This window comes from Larimichthys crocea, chromosome XXIII, assembly GCF_000972845.2.
Source record: "Larimichthys crocea isolate SSNF chromosome XXIII, L_crocea_2.0, whole genome shotgun sequence".
NCBI lineage: Eukaryota > Metazoa > Chordata > Actinopteri > Sciaenidae > Larimichthys > Larimichthys crocea.
Window position 1 is genome coordinate 10,587,376 of NC_040033.1, and position 12,020 is coordinate 10,599,395.

Genomic DNA, 12,020 nt, shown 5'->3' on the forward strand with positions numbered 1-12,020 from the left:
GGATGTGAGCAGGGAGTGAGATAAAATCCCCCTTTATGTTTGTCAAGGAGGAAGAAAGAGCTGTAATTATAACATTGGAGGCTTTGGATTGCAACTTCTCTCCTCTGTGTGTTAATTTGTGCATCCATCAGGTTTTCGCAGGCGGCCTTTGAAAAGAACCACACTCTTCCTGTCTCCATTTGTCTGTGAACACAACAGACAAACTAAGCAGGGAACTCGCTATTTATTCACCTCACAATGCCCTCACAATTACTAGTTGTGTGTGATGGTGCTGAGATGTACAAATTCTCAAATATGCAAAACACTGATTTAATTAGAGACCTCTGATGTGATGATTTTTTTTACCTCGTTCACTGAATTGATGAAAAGTGCAGTGTGATAGCTGCTGCAGTGCTGCACGCTGCTGTAGCTTTTAAATAATTAGAATTAAACAGGAAAAAACATACACGCTCACTTCTTTCATTCAGTTTCAATGGCTTGTCATGTTTGTTTTTACCATTTAAGGATCAAACTAACTTGTTAATGTCTTTAATGCTACCAGCAGTTAATTTGGCCCTATCCACAGTGGTCAAAGCTGTTCCAAGAAAGAAAAGTGCCAAGCAAACTTTTTTTTTTTTAAACCATCAAAATGTCCTTCTGGAGAGAGATTCAGCTGAGTGAAGATGAGAGAGAAGGAGCATCCTCTACTTAGTGAGCTGAAATGCCTTTGAAGTTTCAGTCACACTCAAGACTCATCAACACATGGCTCAAGGCAAGGTTAGGGCAAGTCTCAGGGTTGGCACTTCCTCGACGTTTTGAAGGATTTCACACTCTGGGCCATGGCGTGTCACTCAATAAGTTCTCACAGAACATTAGTCGTATTGATGACTATGTTAACTGACATGTGGTTGATCAGAAGAACCTGGAATTATTCTGAGATATGTGTGTGTCTGCTTTGCTGTTTGGAGACTGTAGAAAAAGCATCTACATCAGTGTAAGGTGGGGTAAATGAAAGTGCATCAACAGTGATTCATGTAATAGGACTCACAGCTGAGGCTCTTATTCAAAGCTATATTGAAGTTTCAAAGTGTTATTCAGCAGGTCAGGTGAAATAATCAGCTGTTTTATATTTCATTTGAAAACATTGGGTTTTGACTGACAGTAATGTCTAAGTTTTCTTCCTGCCCTTTTCCAAGGTGTCTCTGTTGCCATGGTTATATCATTATCTGTGAACTGAAAGTGAAGGCTGAGCATTTTGCCGAACACAATGATATGATGTAGATCTGAGCTGGAGAGACGTGACTGTTGTGCAAACAATGAAAGAGAAATGAAATTTGCAATCAAATATTTTGTTGTCTTCTGTAAATACAGATGCTGAATAGTAAATAATTATCAGATGAATTACATTTTGATGTTAAGAGATCTGCATTTTGTCATTTTAAAATCACGTTTTACACATTACGCTATTTTATATATACTTGTATCAGCATTTACAGCAGATAATAGAGTCAAAGAGCAGTTATTTAGCACATTTTGGAGTTGTTATTGTTTCTGGTGCCCACAGGGAGGCGCCATCCATAAAAAAAGGAACAGATTTATACCTATATAAAAGGCCCAACAGTTAACATCAACTCTCACCTATAACCTACAACTATGGGAGTTGGTGATAGATAGAAGTAATAAAGGATACAAAACATTTAGCTCACACTGACACAGAATTATGCACAACCTTTTAATGTTAGAAAGTAACCACATGGCACCGAAAAAAGAAAGAAAGAAAAGATCAAATTAAAAGGTCACCTCGGCAATTTGGTATATCACTTCTGTCCTAACTCAGAAGAGACACAGATATCAAAATCAAAGTTCCTAGTAAGGCATCAGCGGTGTTGTTTTTTTTTTCTTCAAATGTTGTAAAGTTTGCCCCAGAAACCATAGGAGACATTATATTTGCATTTGTTTTCACAGGCGGAGCAAATCAGTGTGGTGACACTTTAAGAAAAGTTCAATCTGAGCTCATGAAGCAAGATCCTTTTTCATTTTCTTTGCCTGGAATAAGTTCAAACAACATGAATTTATGTCCATATGCTACGACACACCCTGCAACAGCAAATTACTAATGGACACTAATGCAGATACTTAAAATGTACAGCACACAAATTCTACTTGAATTATTAAACAGCAAGCATAGATAAAACTTACCCAACTTGGTGTGGATGTAGTTAAGGACAATTACTATATTAGAATAAATATAATTATTACAATTCTAACTGATACAGTAAATACAAGGCAACTCACTTCTTCCATAGACCTTCATAATCAATTGATTTATGAAGCTATGCCAGCAGGAGGAATAACTAATGCAGTGTGTTAGTCAGCAATCTGTAAGAGCACTCTTCACAACTCGGTATTTGTTGGACAAATGAAATGTTGATGTAATGCATATAGGCGGTGTTCAAAGCAACAGGGAATAATTCAAGGCCTGGCGTTATTAATCTGTGCAAATGTTTCCTGGCAACAAGAAGCGCCTATCAAATCAACGCCACAACGTTGATGCAAATCCTTGAGTAAGAAAAACATTTTTCCTGTGTACCACTGATATTAAGTGGAGCTGTGAATAGGTCTCGGTGTAAAGAGGAGTGCCTGTGTATCCGGCTGATGTTAAGATCCTTGCATTTCCTCCTGTCCTTCGGAGATTTACAATGCACACACAAGAAACATGAAAAAAAAAAAGACAGCTTCATAAATCCTATTTTATGGTGCTTTATAATCTAGTGGCGAGCGAGTGCATATGGCTAATGGAGAATGAGAGACTAGAGAGGGCAAACAAAAAAGAACCATACTTTGTCTAGACTGCAAAGGTCTCTTATTTAAGATCATCTGAGCATATCTGGGCCATCGTTATCCTTCTGCTTCTGCCCCGAGGTTTCAGGTTATTGTCAATCCACTCTGACAGCAGTATGGAGGGAAAAAAGTGCAAAATGGACATAGAAGGAGTCAGTAAAAGAAAGAACATAAGAGCAAGGTGCTTGGACTTTGAGAGGACTGCTGCTGTGTTAATTTCTATCTCTATGTTTATTATGCTGCACTGCCCTTCTAGGACACTTGGCTACACCCGGCACAGGGCCTCATAAATATGAATCTTTAATCTATGGAGCAGATGAGTCAAATATATGAGCTGAAGGAATAGGAGAAAGCGCTGCATCCAGAGCTTTGGTACCACATTTATACTTCATAACTGGACTGCAACCTCTCTCCCGTGCTGCAAAGATGATAAGTGGAGACACACTAGCTGTGGTACAGACTGCCAAGGTTTCGGATCGCGGGGGGTAGCGCAGAATAGAAAGGTCTGAAATGTAATGCATTTGAAATGAAATGAAAAGGTGCCGAGGAATGAAATATGACATGGTGGCTGCTGAGGCCTGGAGTCCAGGGAGTCGCCGGTCGGGACTCTTTGCTCAGCTGTATATGTATGTGTGTGAAAGAGGATCTAAGTGTACGGCATTGTTCGAGCGCAGGTTGAGTGTGTAATGTGATGCAGGCTGCCTTTGCTCCTGTGACTTCCTCTTCCACCCTCCTGTTCAGGCCTGATGGAGATTAAGGGCCATTAAAGGCTCTCTGCTGCATGTGCAGTTTCTATTGATCACATCGACTCAACCCACTGTAGCCAATGATCCGATTACAAGTGTTGTACCCCCATCCTTATCCCCTCCCCCTCCATCTTCTATCCTCCTTGCCCCTCCCTTTTCTTCTTCCTCTCGCCCACCCTTTGTGGTACTTGGTGCTCTGTGGGGGTTGCTCTACCTCTGCTGATGTCAGCACCAGGACATGCCCAGAAGGCCCTGAGCCCCCCTCTAGACAAGCCTCTGAATATCTGCTTGCGTGTCTGTCTGTATTTTTGTCTTTTGGCCCCGCTGTCCACTCACGCATCTTACCCATTCCTCGCTTCTGTGCTCTCACCATCTCCAGTCATCTCCAAACACAGCAGGGTTATGATGAACCTTATTTCTACATGAGAGAGATGGTTCGGCCGTGCTCCGAAGAGCTAAATTAGTTGAGACAGTTTGAGAGGCATCAGCTCAAACCCACCCGACCCCCCACTTCTCCGAACATCACCCCTCCCATTGCCTGCATGGTCAAACAGCCCTGGGGGAGCTTTCTGCAAGACCGCTGTGGTTATTAGCATTGACAGAGGCTCACAGAAATCTTCTTAGTTTGTACTGTACAGGAAGTGCCCCACTATGCTGCTAATTCAGGGGGATTCCCACACAACTGGCAACCTATTCCCTCTCAGAAACTCCTTCAACTGATGGTCTATCACCTTTGTCCAGAATGAAATATCTTGACAACTATTGGATGGATTGTTGTAAAATTGGGTATAGACACTTACGGTTCTCAAATATTGTATCCTAAAGATGTTGGTGATCCACTGACTCCTTCTCTAGTGCCACCAGCAGGTTGACACTTGTGTTTCAAAGCAAAATATCTCAACAACTCCTGAGAAGTTTGCCCTAAAATTTGGGACAGGCATAACATTCTCAACAAGGTGAATCGTAATACTTTTGATGAGCCTTTAGGCATCCTCAGGTCAAAAACTGTGCGCCTTTTGATGAGCCTTTAGGCATCCTCAGGTCAAAAACTGTGCGCCGTATTTTGGTTTATGACCAAATACCAGTCTATTCTATTATTTTTTTAAATAATATATTGCTCTCTAACTATATGTTTATATTATGTTTACCATATTACATTAAACTTCTATTGCACATTGCTATTAATACAGAGTTAATATAACACAAATGTATATTGAGAACTCTTCACCCTGATATTACGAATGCTGTAGTTTGGGAGAAAAATGGCGTAGAACACAAGGTGAGAATACAGAGATGTGGTACGCCCCCCCAAAAATATGCATCACATTTGGCCGGGTGAGGTGTATGATTGGGTGTAACTGTACATATTTATTTAACTGAGATATAAATTGAACTGATTTGAATGTGTCAGTATTGTAATTAATGACAACCATATTCAAAGTATAACTCAATTATTTTCTGTGGTTTATATGTTCCCCATAGACCACACACTCTCCCTCACCATATAACCGGCTATTAAACTGGTAAGAGGAAGTTCTTTGTCTCCTGTGTTTGATCAGTACACTATGGCCATGTCTCCTCTACCTAAAACTTCAACTAGGTTTAAGTACTTGATCATATCAAATGTATCATATGCTATTGACCACACCACTGTCACTTTACCTGTAAATTTGTCTCCAAATGCGCTTTATTATAATTTTGTATTGTCTTATTTTTGTTTTTATTTATCTTACTTTCTGTACTTGTGCTGCTGCAACAACTGGATTTTTAATAAAGGTTTATCTATATTATTAGCCCCAGGTGTGTTTTGGGGTTCACTGTAATAAGAAAATGTTAGCATGCAATCATTTGTTACTACACTGCTGTTCAAAACTTATCTGGCACAAATATATATGCAAAGTTTCGATCAAACACATTTTGAGTCCAGAGCTGCAGCTTGATGGTCATCAAGTCAAGATTTGGCCTGTTGAGATTATTTGACTGACTGACACTTCAATGTCTCTTTTTAACTGAGACTGACTGAAATCTCTCTGGATACCTCAAGGTTTTCAGAGTTGATTTCATGTTAAATATTATAATCCATAGTTATTTTTTCAAAAGTAAATTCACATGTGGTGACAGAACTGGGTGTGATAGCAGTCATATCCGTGTGATAGAGGTTGTTCTCTGTCCTGGTTCTATCAATCAGCTGCATCAGTGAGCGACTCACAAGAGCCAAAACTCAAGCAGGAAACAATACTGAGAGAATATCTGAAACTACATCAAGTCACCACCAGATGAATCGCTCTCTACAAAGGCAAACATGTTGGATTTCACTTATAAGGCATATTATTTATTTTATAATATAGCAAGGGATCCATGTTGAAAACATTTTTTCAGTGATTCTCATTAAATATTTGGATGCTTTGCTTTGATATACAGTAAAGTCCCTGAGGCCAGATCAGGGCCAGAGCTGGAACATGAATAAAAAGGAAGGTCCATTATATTCAGAACCAGAAGAGCCTTGAGAATAGGTCCACATGGGTGGGTGGGGAGGCTTGTAAACAGCTTTACTCCCTGGATGAAAGGCTCACTATGATGTGTATCCAAGGAGAGAACATGAGAGCGCAACATTGTAATGCGAGAGTCAGACCCCTGAGAGCATAAAAAGTTTGGCGATAACACAATTAAAAGCAGATTTTCATCTATTTACACACCCCTATCAGCGGAGTCATCCTCAGCTTCAAAACGCATGGAGATTACCATAAAGAAACCTAAGTGGTGTGTGTACATCTGAGCTTTGATATTGTGCACAGGCTGGGCAAAGGCACTGACCTTCGCCGCTACTGCAATTACATCATAGGGCAGCTCTCGCTCTCATGCATATTAATGCAGGTTCTGGAGGCATCACCCACACCTTTGATTCCCTGGGATCTGAGCCCGCCATTGCATGACAAGTGTATCTGGACACAAAGTGTATGTAATGGTTTTCTGCTTGAGGAGAGATACACACCACGAGTAAAAACCAGATCAAAGGTGCACACACACTTTTCTCTGCAAGGGGGATGAGAGGGATACTGTGTGTTTGTGCAAGAGCGTGTGCGAAAATGAGTTAGCGTGTGCAGTTAAACAGTCTTTAATGTATCAGATTATGATACAGAGCCATGTAACTAACATCTAACAAAAGTTAGATCCAAAGGTTTGTTAGAATCCTCTCATTTTGTGGCGCTATTATTGTCCTAACGAGGTCACTATAATTTTAACACAATAGGACGTTTTATTTTGGAGCAGATATATTTAGACTGAAAGACACATTCTGTTGATAATTGCAACAGTGTCCTGGGTGTATCCCCGTGTTTCCTCTGCATTCATTAAGCAGCAGTGGACCAGCACAGTGAGAATGTAAAATTATAATAACACCAGTATATTCTTTACTCTGCAGTCTGCACTGTTACCATGACTCAGGCTAAAAATGGGGATAAATAAGGAATCCTAACTAAAGAATCCCAAAGGACCAGCACTGAAAAGACAGAGGATCATATCATATTGTAACATGGTGCTGGTGCAGAGACTCTTGATGCCAATAGAGGGCCTCGTTGTTGTAACATAAAGCTCGGTAACGGTCGGTTCCATTTTCTAGCAGCCACACACAGATTTGATTCCTGAGCAGAGACTATGCTGATTCAATGACTCTGAATTTGTTTAAATGTGGTGCAGAATATTCACATTTTGCAGATTTATCTAATAACAGATTGTCAAAATCATATATGTCAACATAGAATATGATAAGACAATTTCTGCAGTGCCAACAAGCAGCAAGATTTATTTTTCCTTTACTCATTCCTCATGTACTATTTTTGATTAATCTTATTTAAAAATAGAATTTGACTTTATGTGGTGACATTATGGAACAGTAGAGTGCATTATCTGAAGACTAGCTGAATTTGTAAGTGACTCTTTTACATGTATGAAGCCAAACCGCTCTATTTGCTATCAAGCCATAAAAGGCCTGAAGCAGCGTTAACTTCTCAGAGCAGTGAAAGAGGTTTGCTCACCAGGGAGCCAATAGGGGACTAACCATCATATGAATTGGCTCCATTTGCTGCTGCTGCTGCTGCTGCTACACTGATCGTGTAATGCCTGAGCATTAAAAAAAAAAAAGAAGACCCCAAACAAATCCGTGCAAATAAAAAAAAACAGTTTTATTTAATTTTTTTGACATTTATGGCTGGATAAAATAAGCGAAATGCAGCAGAGAGCGAATCCAATGTGAATATGAATAAAGCTCAAATTGAAACACACTCAGTGACGACAGTGTGTAATAGTTACATCTGATCTTTGCAGCAGGATTCTCTCGTATTAAATCTCCATAATGAGTAAATTAGTGGGTCTCCATCTGTGGTATTGCAAACTTACAGTCGCACATGCTGACTACATTCACAGACTCCTGCTGGGTGTGTTGGTGGGGAATAAACATACACAGATTATTTCACACATGCTACAGCAGCTACAGCACAATGCACAAAAGGGTGCATTATAGCCTGCATATACGCTGTAATTCACACACTCTGCTGCTGAGAAAATGTTGGCACAGAGAAGGCTTAATTTACAGTGTGAAGTCAAAAAGGAACAGGTCTTTCTAGCAGTACTATTGATCTGACTGCCAACCCCCACCACCCCCACCCTCTCCCTTCTGCCCTCCCTCTGTGGTTAAATTTCTTCCTGTGTCATGGAGTGCAGTGTAACATATATCTCTGATTCATTGCACATTCATCATTGATTTACCGTGCCTCTTGCTTCATGCTAAGAAACAGAACACACCGGTTTATGTTTAGGCGTCAAGTGAGCTTGCTCCTCCAGAAAACAAAAACAAAAAAATCTCTTTAGACGCTGAGAAGATCCTCTTGAGAAGCCGTCAAACAAAAACAGACTAAAAAACAAATGTCTCAATTGACTTAGTATGGCCTAGATTCAACTCAGTGCTCTGCAGCTTCAGAGCGTATGAATGTAGAGCAGATGCTTCCTATAAAAAGACTTGTGCATTATCTTTTATCCGGCCAAAATGTGGACCTGAAATAATTAAAATAAATGTACAACACAGTAATTTAAATCAAAGATGAGGAAATAGATTGTTAAACATACATTCGAATAAATAGAAGGCAGCCTAAAGGAGGCAGCGAGTAATTGCAGAAAAATTGCAACCCATAATTATGGTCTCAGTCATGAACACTTTATCTGGGTGGAAAAAAAACCCCAATTCATATCACATTTTAAATTGAAAAGCGCCTTTGCAGAAATAAAAAGCATCTTTATGACTCCTTATCTGTATGTGTGTGAATATACATTTTGGACACACACACACACACAAACAAAAGGAAAGATAAAGGGATGTATTGTAAATATGCAAACACACATATGCAGCCATATTCACAATCGCATAAACACACAGATACACACACAGTGTCTCAAACACACACAGACACACACACACACGCAGACAACCATTTACATATCATCTGCAGCCATCTGCTCTAAATGATAGGTAATTAACTCAGGCCTGCCTTTGTCTCTCTGGCTGGTCGGCTGACATATAGGAGCTCTTCAGGAGGATATACGTGAATGAAGGACTTGAAAAGAGTGAGAGGACAAGAGAGTGAGTGAGTGAGGGGAAGGACGATGAGGAGGACTGGTTGATGTTTGTGAATGATGCTGCATAAACCCAGAGAGGCATCACAGAGAGCCATTACAATGATGGGAGGAAAGAAAAACTGGAGATGATGGAAAGAGGACATGCTGGGTCAAAGAGGATGTATACACACACACACACACACACACACGCAGAATGCATTGTGTGTGTGTTTGTGTGTGATGAACCTGCCGTGCGGCTCACCTACACTTTACTGATCAAGGTCAAGCTGTATTAAACAGAGAAGCTTTGCACTGTGTAGGTTGGAATAGAGAAACGCTAATATTGGCACCACTTCTCCTATCCCCCCCCAAAAAAATTAATGAGCTCCGGGTGCTATTTTAGAAATTTGACTTCACACATTGTGTCTCACATTGTGTTATGAGATTTCAAGGGCTGAGCGTAATTTTATATGAACTTAAAATCAGACATCGAAAAAATATCAAAATATTTTTAAAAATGCAAATACAAAGTTTCAAGAATTTCTGAAACATTAACTAAAACTAAATGATGTGTCTATACATTCAAAATGACGATCACCAGATTATATTCTGGAGTATATCTTCCCACTCTGATATAGCAGTCGGACGCCTTTGTTAATCCTCTCTCTTCCACATCCTTCTTTTCCAGCAATGTCTGCTCCTCCCAGTCACCCTGGTATCCAGGTCTGTCTCTGTAACAGCAGCACGGGGCTATAATTAGCCAGGTATCTCCTGCAGTAATGATGAGTCGGAGAGAAGCCCTGCATCTACCTGCTAGGGCTGGAGATGCTAGACTCTGAAGCCAGAGCAGCAGCAGCAGCAGCAGCAGCTGAGGCAGAGCCCCGTTTCTCATCAAATGGGATAATTAGAATGTGTATGGAGATGTGATTCCAGGTAAGAGGTGACAGTGAGCATGGGAGAGGACGTTTGTCTACACGCTCGCCTCCTCTTCTCAGATAGTGAGAGGAATGGGGCTGGTGTCGGAGGCTGTGCAAGACAAGGGCAGCGGGAGAAGAACAAGATGTCACCAGACTCAAAAATAGATACGAGGAGAACAAAAATTGAGGTGAGAGGAGAAAGATTTAGTGGCAATATTCAAAGGCAGGATGCTTGGATTTATAGTAAAGAAGAGGACTATACAGTAAGGGCATCCCCTTAACAGCTCAATACAATTAAGGCAGCATCTTTAGTGTATAGGGTGTGGTGCAGTATGGAGACTGACAGATGACCTGATGCAGTAATTCTCCAGTGGTGAGAGTGAGGAATACAGAGACAGGCAGAGAGAGAGAGAGACATGATCAAGATGATGATGATGATGTTTAAGATGATGGTGGTGGCGGCTCCTCTATCTAGATCCCACATCTGCAGTCAGCATAGCCTCTAACCGCAGTGTCCCTCCCCAGACGCCCGCCTGAAACGTCTGCACCGGTCAGCGGGATACAAACACACTAATGCACCATTCCAGCAAACAAACAAACAAGTGTTGCTGTAGTAATTGCAGTGATTAGGAGATAAGCACCGAGAGAAAACCACGCGATATGGAGGAAGCCCCCTGTGTGACCTTTCGCTTGGCTGCAGAACCAGAGCTGCAGAGCTGATTCCAGACACGTATGACTAGCGCCACATAGATCCACAGCACAGGTCATAAATATGAAAACAATAAAGCCTCTGCAGGTCACAGAAGGCACCTTGAGCTTGGCTTTCAGAAGGTATTTCCAAGCAGCAGGCTGAAACTGTGATATTTTCACTATAATTATGGTCACAGGCCAGATATTTTTCAAGAATCTCAGGAAAGGGAGGTTCACAACTTTATACACGGGTGCCATCACCCTCCCTGACAATCATTTTCCATAAATCATTTCTGTTCTTTATGGAGACTCTTGGCTGGGATTTTTCACACAACTCCCACAATCCTCTCCTTGTATACAAATTAATTCACACAATGTCTGCTGGGGAAATATACTTTTTAGTGTTGCATTGTTATTATTTTACATTGAAGCCTCAAGTTAGGTGCTGCCACATGCAGAATAAAGAGCAGGTCTACAAGTTAGGTGCTGCCACATGCAGAATAAAGAGCAGGTCTAATTAATTTTTCTGCAGACCTGTTGGTCTAAAACCCAGATTTTTAGATATTTTAATTGGTTTTCATCATTTTAAATCTCTTTTTATATCAGTCTGTTGTGTTATTGTGTAAACAGCAGCCTGGTAGAAGGTTTGTTTTCAGTTTATGAAAATTTTAATGCACAAGAATAAATTCAGTGAAATTCAATTTTCACTTCTTTTTTTTTTAGATGCTACACTTGACTCTTATAAAACACAGAGGTAGAAAGGTCAGAGTTATTATACGATGAAAGCTCCATACTAACTAACCCATCAAGCTAAACATTCAAGCAATCACATCAGTTCATTTTTAATCAACACGCTCTCTGATCTGATGCTAAATCTTTCTAATTGAGGTTCAAAAGGCTGCACGTTGATTTTGAATTTAATGCACACAGCGAAGCCAGGGAGAACAAAAGAAAATGTTTATGCTCGTTCTGTTTTTCACAGCAGTGTCACGGCTGGTAAAACTGGCTTAGTCACACATACAGAGCTGAAGGTGTTAAGAGGAAAATCAATGGTTGGATTGCAGTGTAAGGTCCTGTGGGTGAGGTAAACACAGTTTGCTATATATTGTGCCTCAGGAATGTTGCAAAAAGCCTCCAAAGAGGGAAATGTGTGCATTAAGTGCATGAACAAAAGCACAGAAATGCAAGCAGATGCATGTACATGACATAAGATACAGGTTATTAACAGTATTATTTTTCA